This window comes from Oncorhynchus gorbuscha, linkage group LG15, assembly GCF_021184085.1.
Source record: "Oncorhynchus gorbuscha isolate QuinsamMale2020 ecotype Even-year linkage group LG15, OgorEven_v1.0, whole genome shotgun sequence".
Taxonomy (NCBI): domain Eukaryota; kingdom Metazoa; phylum Chordata; class Actinopteri; order Salmoniformes; family Salmonidae; genus Oncorhynchus; species Oncorhynchus gorbuscha.
In genome coordinates, this window is record NC_060187.1 from 65867599 (window position 1) to 65884428 (window position 16830).

At 47.9% G+C, this 16830-nt stretch overlaps 6 non-coding genes across 6 annotated transcripts; all 6 read left to right on the forward strand.

The window, feature by feature from the left end:
* The first annotated feature begins 2457 nt into the window (after positions 1–2457).
* Positions 2458–2539, forward strand: trnas-aga. Its single transcript has one exon. It is a non-coding gene; the product is annotated as a tRNA-Ser (tRNA).
* Positions 2540–6738: 4199 nt separating this feature from the next.
* trnas-aga lies at positions 6739–6820 on the forward strand. Its single transcript has one exon. It is a non-coding gene; the product is annotated as a tRNA-Ser (tRNA).
* A 3731-nt stretch (positions 6821–10551) lies between these two features.
* trnae-cuc lies at positions 10552–10623 on the forward strand. Its single transcript has one exon. It is a non-coding gene; the product is annotated as a tRNA-Glu (tRNA).
* Positions 10624–11202: 579 nt separating this feature from the next.
* trnas-aga lies at positions 11203–11284 on the forward strand. The gene has a single exon. It is a non-coding gene; the product is annotated as a tRNA-Ser (tRNA).
* Positions 11285–14846: 3562 nt separating this feature from the next.
* On the forward strand, positions 14847–14918 carry trnae-cuc. Its single transcript has one exon. It is a non-coding gene; the product is annotated as a tRNA-Glu (tRNA).
* A 578-nt stretch (positions 14919–15496) lies between these two features.
* On the forward strand, positions 15497–15578 carry trnas-aga. The gene has a single exon. It is a non-coding gene; the product is annotated as a tRNA-Ser (tRNA).
* The last annotated feature ends 1252 nt before the right edge of the window (positions 15579–16830 follow it).

Consider the following 16830-nt stretch of genomic DNA (forward strand, 5'->3'; position numbering starts at 1 on the left):
TGATCCAAATCAGTCAGGTTTCAAGACTAGTCATTCAACTGAGACTGCTCTTCTCTGTATCACGGAGGCGCTCCGCACTGCTAAAGCTAACTCTCTCTCCTCTGCTCTCATCCTTCTAGACCTATCGGCTGCCTTCGATACTGTGAACCATCAGATCCTCCTCTCCACCCTCTCCGAGTTGGGCATCTCCGGCGCGGCCCACGCTTGGATTGCGTCCTACCTGACAGGTCGCTCCTACCAGGTGGCGTGGCGAGAATCTGTCTCCTCACCACGCGCTCTCACCACTGGTGTCCCCCAGGGCTCTGTTCTAGGTCCTCTCCTATTCTCGCTATACACCAAGTCACTTGGCTCTGTCATAACCTCACATGGTCTCTCCTATCATTGCTATGCAGACGACACACAATTAATCTTCTCCTTTCCCCCTTCTGATGACCGGGTGGCGAATCGCATCTCTGCATGTCTGGCAGACATATCAGTGTGGATGACGGATCACCACCTCAAGCTGAACCTCGGCAAGACGGAGCTGCTCTTCCTCCCGGGAAGGACTGCCCGTTCCATGATCTCGCCATCACGGTTGACAACTCCATTGTGTCCTCCTCCCAGAGCGCTAAGAACCTTGGCGTGATCCTGGACAACACCCTGTCGTTCTCAACTAACATCAAGGCGGTGGCCCGTTCCTGTAGGTTCATGCTCTACAACATCCGCAGAGTACGACCCTGCCTCACACAGGAAGCGGCGCAGGTCCTAATCCAGGCACTTGTCATCTCCCGTCTGGATTACTGCAACTCGCTGTTGGCTGGGTCCCTGCCTGTGCCATTAAACCCCTACAACTCATCCAGAACGCCGCAGCCCGTCTGGTGTTCAACCTTCCCAAGTTCTCTCACGTCACCCCGCTCCTCCGCTCTCTCCACTGGCTTCCAGTTGAAGCTCGCATCCGCTACAAGACCATGGTGCTTGCCTACGGAGCTGTGAGGGGAACGGCACCTCAGTACCTCCAGGCTCTGATCAGGCCCTACACCCAAACAAGGGCACTGCGTTCATCCACCTCTGGCCTGCTCGCCTCCCTACCACTGAGGAAGTACAGTTCCCGCTCAGCCCAGTCAAAACTGTTCGCTGCTCTGGCCCCCAATGGTGGAACAAACTCCCTCACGACGCCAGGACAGCGGAGTCAATCACCACCTTCCGGAGACACCTGAAACCCCACCTCTTTAAGGAATACCTTGGATAGGATAAGTAATCCTTCTCACCCCCCTTTAAGATTTAGATGCACTATTGTAAAGTGACTGTTCTACTGGATGTCATAAGGTGAATGCACCAATTTGTAAGTCGCTCTGGATAAGAGCGTCTGCTAAATGACTTAAATGTAAATGTACATTTTTCCAGTTTGCCTACACAGCAGGATTATGAAGGATGCTGAAAACACAAGGTCAATATGCGGCAAGGAGATGTGAAGAAAATTCTTTACCTGGAAGTACAAGTGTCTCCTGGCAAAGCACCTGTAGGAGAGCAGAACCAGGAGGGGCAGGTTCACCTCAGAGTGACAGGTGACTGTGTTATATTCTCATTGTGTGCTTGTTTTAGTATGTAAACAAACTGTATACTGCATGTGGATGTTTTAAATTGGACCCCCAGAGAGTTCCTCTGTGCTGATATATATTCTTTTAAAGTTTCCAGTGTTGCTCAAGGATTTGTGTATTATTTTTTCATTTGCAGGTTGCCTGTACAATAAGTCCACAGACCAATCAGAAAACAATACCATCCTAGTTCTTTCCATTGTGGACCTTCGACATGAGCTAACCAACTGGTCCCTGGTGGTCTAGTGGTTAGGATTCGGCGCTCTCACCGCCCTGGCCCGGGTTCGATTCCCGGTCAGGGAACATAATGTTTTTCTTTGCTCTGAACAGATTTTCTCTGTATGAACAGTTTTCACCAATGTTCTCTTCATAATACTATGATAATGTTAAATCAGTGTAGGCTGCTGGGGGGAGGACGGCTCATAGACGAAAAACCAGATTGCATACCAGAGAGAATACTATAGACATCAAGAAAGCCAGTCAATTGATTATTGACAAGTTTTCCAACACTTTTGATGAACGAGGAAAAATAGAAATAGGCCTATAACAGTTAGGATCAGCTTGATCTCCCCCTTTGGCGATATACCACAATCCCCCGAGGTGCCTTATTGCTATTTTTATTTATTTATTATTTAACTAGGCAAATCAGTTAAGAACAAGTTCGTATTTTCAATGAAGGCCGACACCTGCCAAACCCGGATGACGCAGGGCCAATTGTGCGCTGCCCTCTGGGCCTATCAATCACTGCCGGTTGTGATACAGCCTGTAAAAAATGGTTACCAACGTAATTTGAGTTTTGCTAAAACATAATATCAGTCAGTGTCTGATATATTTGTAATTTTATGTTGGCTATTACCGGTTTCAGTTTTCAAACATATCAGTAGTTGTCGTGGCTGAGTGGTTAAGGCGATGGACTAGAAATCCATTGGGATCTTCCCGCGCAGGTTCGAATCCTGCCGACAACGTGATATTTTTCTCCTGTGATTGGTAATGCCCAGGCGTTTACATTGTATCATAGATAGCCAGTATCTGTTATTGTATCACTACACATAAATCGCTAGCTCCACGGTATCAATCTTTACCAACTTGAAATTAGGTTACGCCTGTCAATCAAGCACTCCTGTTCATGACAACAGTCAATAACTAATTAGTTGCAAACGCCAGCCTTCCTAAAATGCATTGTTATTTCATCAAGCATGTTAGCTAAATCACGTAGTTAGCTATGTAACGTTAGCTTGCTAAAACTGTTCCTCGCTTCACACCGTCAGCACCACTGACGATACACCCAGAAAAACGGACAGAGAAGATATAGATGCCCTTCTTGAGGACATACTTGACGATGATTTCGATTCCCTTGCGCTATACGTGAGTAAATAACCTTAGCTACATCGCCATGCATTGTTGAATGCAGTTTTTTGTTGTTGTTTCTAACAGCATCTACTGTCCAGTAGTAGTAGCTAGCTAAAGTTAGCTGTCTGGATATCACACGGGTGTATTAGCTAGCTATAATGAGATAAAGATGAGGCTATGTTTGATTGTTTTTAGCCTGTTTCCAAATGAAAGGTTGCTATCATTTTTGTCCTTCTGCATTAGCTAACGTTACATTGCAAAAGGGCCGGCTAGCAACTTACCTTGGCTTACTGCATTCGCATAACAGGAAGTCTCCTTGTGGAGTGCAACAAGAGGCAGGTCGTTATTGCGTTGGACTAGTTAACTGCAAGGTTGCAAGAATGGATACCCGAGCTGACAAGGTGAAAATCTGTCGTTCTGCAACTTGGTCCTGGACTTCCTAACGGGCCGCCCCCAGGTGGTGAGGGTAGGAAACAACATCTCCACCCCGCTGATCCTCAACACTGGGGCCCCACAAGGGTGTGCTCTCTGCCCTCTCCTGTACTCCCTGTTCATTAACATTGCTAACCATGTGTATGTGACAAATCAAATTTGATTTGTTGACCAAAGTCGACACTCTCATTGACCTCTATCTTTTTTTTTTCGTAAGGGCCGCCCATCAAGGTTCGTTTTGACATTTGCCTTCCATTTTTCTAGAACAGGGCTCCGGGCAGCCGAGCGGAAATGGAGGAAAACTCGCCTCCCTGCGGACCTGGCATCCTTTCACTCCCTCCTCTCTACATTTTCCTCCTCTGTCTCTGCTGCTAAAGCCATTTTCTACCACTCTAAATTCCAAGCATCTGCCTCTAACCCTAGGAAGCTCTTTGCTACCTTCTCCTCCCTCCTGAATCCCCCCCCCTCCCTCTCTGCAGATGACTTCGTCAACCATTTTGAAAAGAAGGTCGACGACATCCGATCCTCGTTTGCTAAGTCAAACGGCACCGCTGGTTCTGCTCACACTGCCCTACCCTGTGCTCTGACCTCTTTCTCCCCTCTCTCTCCAGATGAAATCTCGCGTCTTGTGACGGCCGGCCGCCCAACAACCTGCCCGCTTGACCCTATCCCCTCCTCTCTTCTCCAGACCATTTCCGGAGACCTTCTCCCTTACCTCACCTCGCTCATCAACTCATCCCTGACCGTTGGCTACGTCCCTTCCGTCTTCAAGAGAGCGAGAGTTGCACCCCTTCTGAAAAAACCTACACTCGATCCCTCCGATGTCAACAACTACAGACCAGTATCCCTTCTTTCTTTTCTCTCCAAAACTCTTGAACGTGCCGTCCTTGGCCAGCTCTCCCGCTATCTCTCTCTGAATGACCTTCTTGATCCAAATCAGTCAGGTTTCAAGACTAGTCATTCAACTGAGACTGCTCTTCTCTGTATCACGGAGGCGCTCCGCACTGCTAAAGCTAACTCTCTCTCCTCTGCTCTCATCCTTCTAGACCTATCGGCTGCCTTCGATACTGTGAACCATCAGATCCTCCTCTCCACCCTCTCCGAGTTGGGCATCTCCGGCGCGGCCCACGCTTGGATTGCGTCCTACCTGACAGGTCGCTCCTACCAGGTGGCGTGGCGAGAATCTGTCTCCTCACCACGCGCTCTCACCACTGGTGTCCCCCAGGGCTCTGTTCTAGGTCCTCTCCTATTCTCGCTATACACCAAGTCACTTGGCTCTGTCATAACCTCACATGGTCTCTCCTATCATTGCTATGCAGACGACACACAATTAATCTTCTCCTTTCCCCCTTCTGATGACCGGGTGGCGAATCGCATCTCTGCATGTCTGGCAGACATATCAGTGTGGATGACGGATCACCACCTCAAGCTGAACCTCGGCAAGACGGAGCTGCTCTTCCTCCCGGGGAAGGACTGCCCGTTCCATGATCTCGCCATCACGGTTGACAACTCCATTGTGTCCTCCTCCCAGAGCGCTAAGAACCTTGGCGTGATCCTGGACAACACCCTGTCGTTCTCAACTAACATCAAGGCGGTGGCCCGTTCCTGTAGGTTCATGCTCTACAACATCCGCAGAGTACGACCCTGCCTCACACAGGAAGCGGCGCAGGTCCTAATCCAGGCACTTGTCATCTCCCGTCTGGATTACTGCAACTCGCTGTTGGCTGGGTCCCTGCCTGTGCCATTAAACCCCTACAACTCATCCAGAACGCCGCAGCCCGTCTGGTGTTCAACCTTCCCAAGTTCTCTCACGTCACCCCGCTCCTCCGCTCTCTCCACTGGCTTCCAGTTGAAGCTCGCATCCGCTACAAGACCATGGTGCTTGCCTACGGAGCTGTGAGGGGAACGGCACCTCAGTACCTCCAGGCTCTGATCAGGCCCTACACCCAAACAAGGGCACTGCGTTCATCCACCTCTGGCCTGCTCGCCTCCCTACCACTGAGGAAGTACAGTTCCCGCTCAGCCCAGTCAAAACTGTTCGCTGCTCTGGCCCCCAATGGTGGAACAAACTCCCTCACGACGCCAGGACAGCGGAGTCAATCACCACCTTCCGGAGACACCTGAAACCCCACCTCTTTAAGGAATACCTTGGATAGGATAAGTAATCCTTCTCACCCCCCTTTAAGATTTAGATGCACTATTGTAAAGTGACTGTTCTACTGGATGTCATAAGGTGAATGCACCAATTTGTAAGTCGCTCTGGATAAGAGCGTCTGCTAAATGACTTAAATGTAAATGTACATTTTTCCAGTTTGCCTACACAGCAGGATTATGAAGGATGCTGAAAACACAAGGTCAATATGCGGCAAGGAGATGTGAAGAAAATTCTTTACCTGGAAGTACAAGTGTCTCCTGGCAGCACCTGTAGGAGAGCAGAACCAGGAGGGGCAGGTTCACCTCAGAGTGACAGGTGACTGTGTTATATTCTCATTGTGTGCTTGTTTTAGTATGTAAACAAACTGTATACTGCATGTGGATGTTTTAAATTGGACCCCCAGAGAGTTCCTCTGTGCTGATATATACTCTTTTAAAGTTTCCAGTGTTGCTCAAGGATTTGTGTATTATTTTTTCATTTGCAGGTTGCCTGTACAATAAGTCCACAGACCAATCAGAAAACAATACCATCCTAGTTCTTTCCATTGTGGACCTTCGACATGAGCTAACCAACTGGTCCCTGGTGGTCTAGTGGTTAGGATTCGGTGCTCTCACCGCCGCGGCCCGGGTTCGATTCCCGGTCAGGGAACATAATGTTTTTCTTTGCTCTGAACAGATTTTCTCTGTACGAACAGTTTTCACCAATGTTCTCTTCATAATACTATGATAATGTTAAATCAGTGTAGGCTGCTGGGGGGAGGACGGCTCATAGACGAAAAACCAGATTGCATACCAGAGAGAATACTATAGACATCAAGAAAGCCAGTCAATTGATTATTGACAAGTTTTCCAACACTTTTGATGAACGAGGAAAAATAGAAATAGGCCTATAACAGTTAGGATCAGCTTGATCTCCCCTTTGGCGATATACCACAATCCCCCGAGGTGCCTTATTGCTATTTTTATTTATTTATTATTTAACTAGGCAAATCAGTTAAGAACAAGTTCGTATTTTCAATGAAGGCCGACACCTGCCAAACCCGGATGACGCAGGGCCAATTGTGCGCTGCCCTCTGGGCCTATCAATCACTGCCGGTTGTGATACAGCCTGTAAAAAATGGTTACCAACGTAATTTGAGTTTTGCTAAAACATAATATCAGTCAGTGTCTGATATATTTGTAATTTTATGTTGGCTATTACCGGTTTCAGTTTTCAAACATATCAGTAGTTGTCGTGGCCGAGTGGTTAAGGCGATGGACTAGAAATCCATTGGGATCTTCCCGCGCAGGTTCGAATCCTGCCGACAACGTGATATTTTTCTCCTGTGATTGGTAATGCCCAGGCGTTTACATTGTATCATAGATAGCCAGTATCTGTTATTGTATCGCTACACATAAATCGCTAGCTCCACGGTATCAATCTTTACCAACTTGAAATTAGGTTACGCCTGTCAATCAAGCACTCCTGTTCATGACAACAGTCAATAACTAATTAGTTGCAAACGCCAGCCTTCCTAAAATGCATTGTTATTTCATCAAGCATGTTAGCTAAATCACGTAGTTAGCTATGTAACGTTAGCTTGCTAAAACTGTTCCTCGCTTCACACCGTCAGCACCACTGACGATACACCCAGAAAAACGGACAGAGAAGATATAGATGCCCTTCTTGAGGACATACTTGACGATGATTTCGATTCCCTTGCGCTATACGTGAGTAAATAACCTTAGCTACATCGCCATGCATTGTTGAATGCAGTTTTTTGTTGTTGTTTCTAACAGCATCTACTGTCCAGTAGTAGTAGCTAGCTAAAGTTAGCTGTCTGGATATCACACGGGTGTATTAGCTAGCTATAATGAGATAAAGATGAGGCTATGTTTGATTGTTTTTAGCCTGTTTCCAAATGAAAGGTTGCTATCATTTTTGTCCTTCTGCATTAGCTAACGTTACATTGCAAAAGGGCCGGCTAGCAACTTACCTTGGCTTACTGCATTCGCATAACAGGAAGTCTCCTTGTGGAGTGCAACAAGAGGCAGGTCGTTATTGCGTTGGACTAGTTAACTGCAAGGTTGCAAGAATGGATACCCGAGCTGACAAGGTGAAAATCTGTCGTTCTGCAACTTGGTCCTGGACTTCCTAACGGGCCGCCCCCAGGTAATAATAATAATAATAATATATGCCATTTAGCAGACGCTTTTATCCAAAGCGACTTACAGTCATGTGTGCATACATTCTACGTATGGGTGGTCCCGGGGATCGAACCCACTACCCTGGCGTTACAAGCGCCATGCTCTACCAACTGAGCTACAGAAGGACCACAGGTGGTGAGGGTAGGAAACAACATCTCCACCCCGCTGATCCTCAACACTGGGGCCCCACAAGGGTGTGCTCTCTGCCCTCTCCTGTACTCCCTGTTCATTAACATTGCTAACCATGTGTATGTGACAAATCAAATTTGATTTGATTTGTTGACCAAAGTCGACACTCTCATTGACCTCTATCTTTTTTTCGTAAGGGCCGCCCATCAAGGTTCGTTTTGACATTTGCCTTCCATTTTTCTAGAACAGGGCTCCGGGCAGCCGAGCGGAAATGGAGGAAAACTCGCCTCCCTGCGGACCTGGCATCCTTTCACTCCCTCCTCTCTACATTTTCCTCCCCTGTCCCTGCTGCTAAAGCCATTTTCTACCACTCTAAATTCCAAGCATCTGCCTCTAACCCTAGGAAGCTCTTTGCTACCTTCTCCTCCCTCCTGAATCCCCCCCCCCCTCCTCCCTCTCTGCAGATGACTTCGTCAACCATTTTGAAAAGAAGGTCGACGACATCCGATCCTCGTTTGCTAAGTCAAACGGCACCGCTGGTTCTGCTCACACTGCCCTACCCTGTGCTCTGACCTCTTTCTCCCCTCTCTCTCCAGATGAAATCTCGCGTCTTGTGACGGCCGGCCGCCCAACAACCTGCCCGCTTGACCCTATCCCCTCGTCTCTTCTCCAGACCATTTCCGGAGACCTTCTCCCTTACCTCACCTCGCTCATCAACTCATCCCTGACCGTTGGCTACGTCCCTTCCGTCTTCAAGAGAGCGAGAGTTGCACCCCTTCTGAAAAAACCTACACTCGATCCCTCCGATGTCAACAACTACAGACCAGTATCCCTTCTTTCTTTTCTCTCCAAAACTCTTGAACGTGCCGTCCTTGGCCAGCTCTCCCGCTATCTCTCTCTGAATGACCTTCTTGATCCAAATCAGTCAGGTTTCAAGACTAGTCATTCAACTGAGACTGCTCTTCTCTGTATCACGGAGGCGCTCCGCACTGCTAAAGCTAACTCTCTCTCCTCTGCTCTCATCCTTCTAGACCTATCGGCTGCCTTCGATACTGTGAACCATCAGATCCTCCTCTCCACCCTCTCCGAGTTGGGCATCTCCGGCGCGGCCCACGCTTGGATTGCGTCCTACCTGACAGGTCGCTCCTACCAGGTGGCGTGGCGAGAATCTGTCTCCTCACCACGCGCTCTCACCACTGGTGTCCCACAGGGCTCTGTTCTAGGTCCTCTCCTATTCTCGCTATACACCAAGTCACTTGGCTCTGTCATAACCTCACATGGTCTCTCCTATCATTGCTATGCAGACGACACACAATTAATCTTCTCCTTTCCCCCTTCTGATGACCGGGTGGCGAATCACATCTCTGCATGTCTGGCAGACATATCAGTGTGGATGACGGATCACCACCTCAAGCTGAACCTCGGCAAGACGGAGCTGCTCTTCCTCCCGGGGAAGGACTGCCCGTTCCATGATCTCGCCATCACGGTTGACAACTCCATTGTGTCCTCCTCCCAGAGCGCTAAGAACCTTGGCGTGATCCTGGACAACACCCTGTCGTTCTCAACTAACATCAAGGCGGTGGCCCGTTCCTGTAGGTTCATGCTCTACAACATCCGCAGAGTACGACCCTGCCTCACACAGGAAGCGGCGCAGGTCCTAATCCAGGCACTTGTCATCTCCCGTCTGGATTACTGCAACTCACTGTTGGCTGGGATCCCTGCCTGTGCCATTAAACCCCTACAACTCATCCAGAACGCCGCAGCCCGTCTGGTGTTCAACCTTCCCAAGTTCTCTCACGTCACCCCGCTCCTCCGCTCTCTCCACTGGCTTCCAGTTGAAGCTCGCATCCGCTACAAGACCATGGTGCTTGCCTACGGAGCTGTGAGGGGAACGGCACCTCAGTACCTCCAGGCTCTGATCAGGCCCTACACCCAAACAAGGGCACTGCGTTCATCCACCTCTGGCCTGCTCGCCTCCCTACCACTGAGGAAGTACAGTTCCCGCTCAGCCCAGTCAAAACTGTTCGCTGCTCTGGCCCCCCAATGGTGGAACAAACTCCCTCACGACGCCAGGACAGCGGAGTCAATCACCACCTTCCGGAGACACCTGAAACCCCACCTCTTTAAGGAATACCTTGGATAGGATAAGTAATCCTTCTCACCCCCCCTTTAAGATTTAGATGCACTATTGTAAAGTGACTGTTCTACTGGATGTCATAAGGTGAATGCACCAATTTGTAAGTCGCTCTGGATAAGAGCGTCTGCTAAATGACTTAAATGTAAATGTAAATGTACATTTTTCCAGTTTGCCTACACAGCAGGATTATGAAGGATGCTGAAAACACAAGGTCAATATGCGGCAAGGAGATGTGAAGAAAATTCTTTACCTGGAAGTACAAGTGTCTCCTGGCAGCACCTGTAGGAGAGCAGAACCAGGAGGGGCAGGTTCACCTCAGAGTGACAGGTGACTGTGTTATATTCTCATTGTGTGCTTGTTTTAGTATGTAAACAAACTGTATACTGCATGTGGATGTTTTAAATTGGACCCCCAGAGAGTTCCTCTGTGCTGATATATACTCTTTTAAAGTTTCCAGTGTTGCTCAAGGATTTGTGTATTATTTTTTCATTTGCAGGTTGCCTGTACAATAAGTCCACAGACCAATCAGAAAACAATACCATCCTAGTTCTTTCCATTGTGGACCTTCGACATGAGCTAACCAACTGGTCCCTGGTGGTCTAGTGGTTAGGATTCGGCGCTCTCACCGCCGCGGCCCGGGTTCGATTCCCGGTCAGGGAACATAATGTTTTTCTTTGCTCTGAACAGATTTTCTCTGTACGAACAGTTTTCACCAATGTTCTCTTCATAATACTATGATAATGTTAAATCAGTGTAGGCTGCTGGGGGGAGGACGGCTCATAGACGAAAACCAGATTGCATACCAGAGAGAATACTATAGACATCAAGAAAGCCAGTCAATTGATTATTGACAAGTTTTCCAACACTTTTGATGAACGAGGAAAAATAGAAATAGGCCTATAACAGTTAGGATCAGCTTGATCTCCCCCTTTGGCGATATACCACAATCCCCCGAGGTGCCTTATTGCTATTTTTATTTATTTATTATTTAACTAGGCAAATCAGTTAAGAACAAGTTCGTATTTTCAATGAAGGCCGACACCTGCCAAACCCGGATGACGCAGGGCCAATTGTGCGCTGCCCTCTGGGCCTATCAATCACTGCCGGTTGTGATACAGCCTGTAAAAAATGGTTACCAACGTAATTTGAGTTTTGCTAAAACATAATATCAGTCAGTGTCTGATATATTTGTAATTTTATGTTGGCTATTACCGGTTTCAGTTTTCAAACATATCAGTAGTTGTCGTGGCCGAGTGGTTAAGGCGATGGACTAGAAATCCATTGGGATCTTCCCGCGCAGGTTCGAATCCTGCCGACAACGTGATATTTTTCTCCTGTGATTGGTAATGCCCAGGCGTTTACATTGTATCATAGATAGCCAGTATCTGTTATTGTATCGCTACACATAAATCGCTAGCTCCACGGTATCAATCTTTACCAACTTGAAATTAGGTTACGCCTGTCAATCAAGCACTCCTGTTCATGACAACAGTCAATAACTAATTAGTTGCAAACGCCAGCCTTCCTAAAATGCATTGTTATTTCATCAAGCATGTTAGCTAAATCACGTAGTTAGCTATGTAACGTTAGCTTGCTAAAACTGTTCCTCGCTTCACACCGTCAGCACCACTGACGATACACCCAGAAAAACGGACAGAGAAGATATAGATGCCCTTCTTGAGGACATACTTGACGATGATTTCGATTCCCTTGCGCTATACGTGAGTAAATAACCTTAGCTACATCGCCATGCATTGTTGAATGCAGTTTTTTGTTGTTGTTTCTAACAGCATCTACTGTCCAGTAGTAGTAGCTAGCTAAAGTTAGCTGTCTGGATATCACACGGGTGTATTAGCTAGCTATAATGAGATAAAGATGAGGCTATGTTTGATTGTTTTTAGCCTGTTTCCAAATGAAAGGTTGCTATCATTTTTGTCCTTCTGCATTAGCTAACGTTACATTGCAAAAGGGCCGGCTAGCAACTTACCTTGGCTTACTGCATTCGCATAACAGGAAGTCTCCTTGTGGAGTGCAACAAGAGGCAGGTCGTTATTGCGTTGGACTAGTTAACTGCAAGGTTGCAAGAATGGATACCCGAGCTGACAAGGTGAAAATCTGTCGTTCTGCAACTTGGTCCTGGACTTCCTAACGGGCCGCCCCCCAGGTGGTGAGGGTAGGAAACAACATCTCCACTGAGCCCACAGGTGGTGATCCTCAACACTGGGGCCCCACAAGGGTGTGCTCTCTGCCCTCTCCTGTACTCCCTGTTCATTAACATTGCTAACCATGTGTATGTGACAAATCAAATTTGATTTGATTTGTTGACCAAAGTCGACACTCTCATTGACCTCTATCTTTTTTTTTCGTAAGGGCCGCCCATCAAGGTTCGTTTTGACATTTGCCTTCCATTTTTCTAGAACAGGGCTCCGGGCAGCCGAGCGGAAATGGAGGAAAACTCGCCTCCCTGCGGACCTGGCATCCTTTCACTCCCTCCTCTCTACATTTTCCTCCCCTGTCCCTGCTGCTAAAGCCATTTTCTACCACTCTAAATTCCAAGCATCTGCCTCTAACCCTAGGAAGCTCTTTGCTACCTTCTCCTCCCTCCTGAACCCCCCTCCTCCCTCTCTGCAGATGACTTCGTCAACCATTTTGAAAAGAAGGTCGACGACATCCGATCCTCGTTTGCTAAGTCAAACGGCACCGCTGGTTCTGCTCACACTGCCCTACCCTGTGCTCTGACCTCTTTCTCCCCTCTCTCTCCAGATGAAATCTCGCGTCTTGTGACGGCCGGCCGCCCAACAACCTGCCCGCTTGACCCTATCCCCTCGTCTCTTCTCCAGACCATTTCCGGAGACCTTCTCCCTTACCTCACCTCGCTCATCAACTCATCCCTGACCGTTGGCTACGTCCCTTCCGTCTTCAAGAGAGCGAGAGTTGCACCCCTTCTGAAAAAACCTACACTCGATCCCTCCGATGTCAACAACTACAGACCAGTATCCCTTCTTTCTTTTCTCTCCAAAACTCTTGAACGTGCCGTCCTTGGCCAGCTCTCCCGCTATCTCTCTCTGAATGACCTTCTTGATCCAAATCAGTCAGGTTTCAAGACTAGTCATTCAACTGAGACTGCTCTTCTCTGTATCACGGAGGCGCTCCGCACTGCTAAAGCTAACTCTCTCTCCTCTGCTCTCATCCTTCTAGACCTATCGGCTGCCTTCGATACTGTGAACCATCAGATCCTCCTCTCCACCCTCTCCGAGTTGGGCATCTCCGGCGCGGCCCACGCTTGGATTGCGTCCTACCTGACAGGTCGCTCCTACCAGGTGGCGTGGCGAGAATCTGTCTCCTCACCACGCGCTCTCACCACTGGTGTCCCCCAGGGCTCTGTTCTAGGTCCTCTCCTATTCTCGCTATACACCAAGTCACTTGGCTCTGTCATAACCTCACATGGTCTCTCCTATCATTGCTATGCAGACGACACACAATTAATCTTCTCCTTTCCCCCTTCTGATGACCGGGTGGCGAATCGCATCTCTGCATGTCTGGCAGACATATCAGTGTGGATGACGGATCACCACCTCAAGCTGAACCTCGGCAAGACGGAGCTGCTCTTCCTCCCGGGGAAGGACTGCCCGTTCCATGATCTCGCCATCACGGTTGACAACTCCATTGTGTCCTCCTCCCAGAGCGCTAAGAACCTTGGCGTGATCCTGGACAACACCCTGTCGTTCTCAACTAACATCAAGGCGGTGGCCCGTTCCTGTAGGTTCATGCTCTACAACATCCGCAGAGTACGACCCTGCCTCACACAGGAAGCGGCGCAGGTCCTAATCCAGGCACTTGTCATCTCCCGTCTGGATTACTGCAACTCGCTGTTGGCTGGGTCCCTGCCTGTGCCATTAAACCCCTACAACTCATCCAGAACGCCGCAGCCCGTCTGGTGTTCAACCTTCCCAAGTTCTCTCACGTCACCCCGCTCCTCCGCTCTCTCCACTGGCTTCCAGTTGAAGCTCGCATCCGCTACAAGACCATGGTGCTTGCCTACGGAGCTGTGAGGGGAACGGCACCTCAGTACCTCCAGGCTCTGATCAGGCCCTACACCCAAACAAGGGCACTGCGTTCATCCACCTCTGGCCTGCTCGCCTCCCTACCACTGAGGAAGTACAGTTCCCGCTCAGCCCAGTCAAAACTGTTCGCTGCTCTGGCCCCCAATGGTGGAACAAACTCCCTCACGACGCCAGGACAGCGGAGTCAATCACCACCTTCCGGAGACACCTGAAACCCCACCTCTTTAAGGAATACCTTGGATAGGATAAGTAATCCTTCTCACCCCCCCTTTAAGATTTAGATGCACTATTGTAAAGTGACTGTTCTACTGGATGTCATAAGGTGAATGCACCAATTTGTAAGTCGCTCTGGATAAGAGCGTCTGCTAAATGACTTAAATGTAAATGTACATTTTTCCAGTTTGCCTACACAGCAGGATTATGAAGGATGCTGAAAACACAAGGTCAATATGCGGCAAGGAGATGTGAAGAAAATTCTTTACCTGGAAGTACAAGTGTCTCCTGGCAGCACCTGTAGGAGAGCAGAACCAGGAGGGGCAGGTTCACCTCAGAGTGACAGGTGACTGTGTTATATTCTCATTGTGTGCTTGTTTTAGTATGTAAACAAACTGTATACTGCATGTGGATGTTTTAAATTGGACCCCAGAGAGTTCCTCTGTGCTGATATATACTCTTTTAAAGTTTCCAGTGTTGCTCAAGGATTTGTGTATTATTTTTTCATTTGCAGGTTGCCTGTACAATAAGTCCACAGACCAATCAGAAAACAATACCATCCTAGTTCTTTCCATTGTGGACCTTCGACATGAGCTAACCAACTGGTCCCTGGTGGTCTAGTGGTTAGGATTCGGCGCTCTCACCGCCGCGGCCCGGGTTCGATTCCCGGTCAGGGAACATAATGTTTTTCTTTGCTCTGAACAGATTTTCTCTGTACGAACAGTTTTCACCAATGTTCTCTTCATAATACTATGATAATGTTAAATCAGTGTAGGCTGCTGGGGGGAGGACGGCTCATAGACGAAAAACCAGATTGCATACCAGAGAGAATACTATAGACATCAAGAAAGCCAGTCAATTGATTATTGACAAGTTTTCCAACACTTTTGATGAACGAGGAAAAATAGAAATAGGCCTATAACAGTTAGGATCAGCTTGATCTCCCCTTTGGCGATATACCACAATCCCCGAGGTGCCTTATTGCTATTTTTATTTATTTATTATTTAACTAGGCAAATCAGTTAAGAACAAGTTCGTATTTTCAATGAAGGCCGACACCTGCCAAACCCGGATGACGCAGGGCCAATTGTGCGCTGCCCTCTGGGCCTATCAATCACTGCCGGTTGTGATACAGCCTGTAAAAAATGGTTACCAACGTAATTTGAGTTTTGCTAAAACATAATATCAGTCAGTGTCTGATATATTTGTAATTTTATGTTGGCTATTACCGGTTTCAGTTTTCAAACATATCAGTAGTTGTCGTGGCCGAGTGGTTAAGGCGATGGACTAGAAATCCATTGGGATCTTCCCGCGCAGGTTCGAATCCTGCCGACAACGTGATATTTTTCTCCTGTGATTGGTAATGCCCAGGCGTTTACATTGTATCATAGATAGCCAGTATCTGTTATTGTATCACTACACATAAATCGCTAGCTCCACGGTATCAATCTTTACCAACTTGAAATTAGGTTACGCCTGTCAATCAAGCACTCCTGTTCATGACAACAGTCAATAACTAATTAGTTGCAAACGCCAGCCTTCCTAAAATGCATTGTTATTTCATCAAGCATGTTAGCTAAATCACGTAGTTAGCTATGTAACGTTAGCTTGCTAAAACTGTTCCTCGCTTCACACCGTCAGCACCACTGACGATACACCCAGAAAAACGGACAGAGAAGATATAGATGCCCTTCTTGAGGACATACTTGACGATGATTTCGATTCCCTTGCGCTATACGTGAGTAAATAACCTTAGCTACATCGCCATGCATTGTTGAATGCAGTTTTTTGTTGTTGTTTCTAACAGCATCTACTGTCCAGTAGTAGTAGCTAGCTAAAGTTAGCTGTCTGGATATCACACGGGTGTATTAGCTAGCTATAATGAGATAAAGATGAGGCTATGTTTGATTGTTTTTAGCCTGTTTCCAAATGAAAGGTTGCTATCATTTTTGTCCTTCTGCATTAGCTAACGTTACATTGCAAAAGGGCCGGCTAGCAACTTACCTTGGCTTACTGCATTCGCATAACAGGAAGTCTCCTTGTGGAGTGCAACAAGAGGCAGGTCGTTATTGCGTTGGACTAGTTAACTGCAAGGTTGCAAGAATGGATACCCGAGCTGACAAGGTGAAAATCTGTCGTTCTGCAACTTGGTCCTGGACTTCCTAACGGGCCGCCCCCAGGTGGTGAGGGTAGGAAACAACATCTCCACCCCGCTGATCCTCAACACTGGGGCCCCACAAGGGTGTGCTCTCTGCCCTCTCCTGTACTCCCTGTTCATTAACATTGCTAACCATGTGTATGTGACAAATCAAATTTGATTTGATTTGTTGACCAAAGTCGACACTCTCATTGACCTCTATCTTTTTTTCGTAAGGGCCGCCCATCAAGGTTCGTTTTGACATTTGCCTTCCATTTTTCTAGAACAGGGCTCCGGGCAGCCGAGCGGAAATGGAGGAAAACTCGCCTCCCTGCGGACCTGGCATCCTTTCACTCCCTCCTCTCTACATTTTCCTCCCTGTCCCTGCTGCTAAAGCCATTTTCTACCACTCTAAATTCCAAGCATCTGCCTCTAACCCTAGGAAGCTCTTTG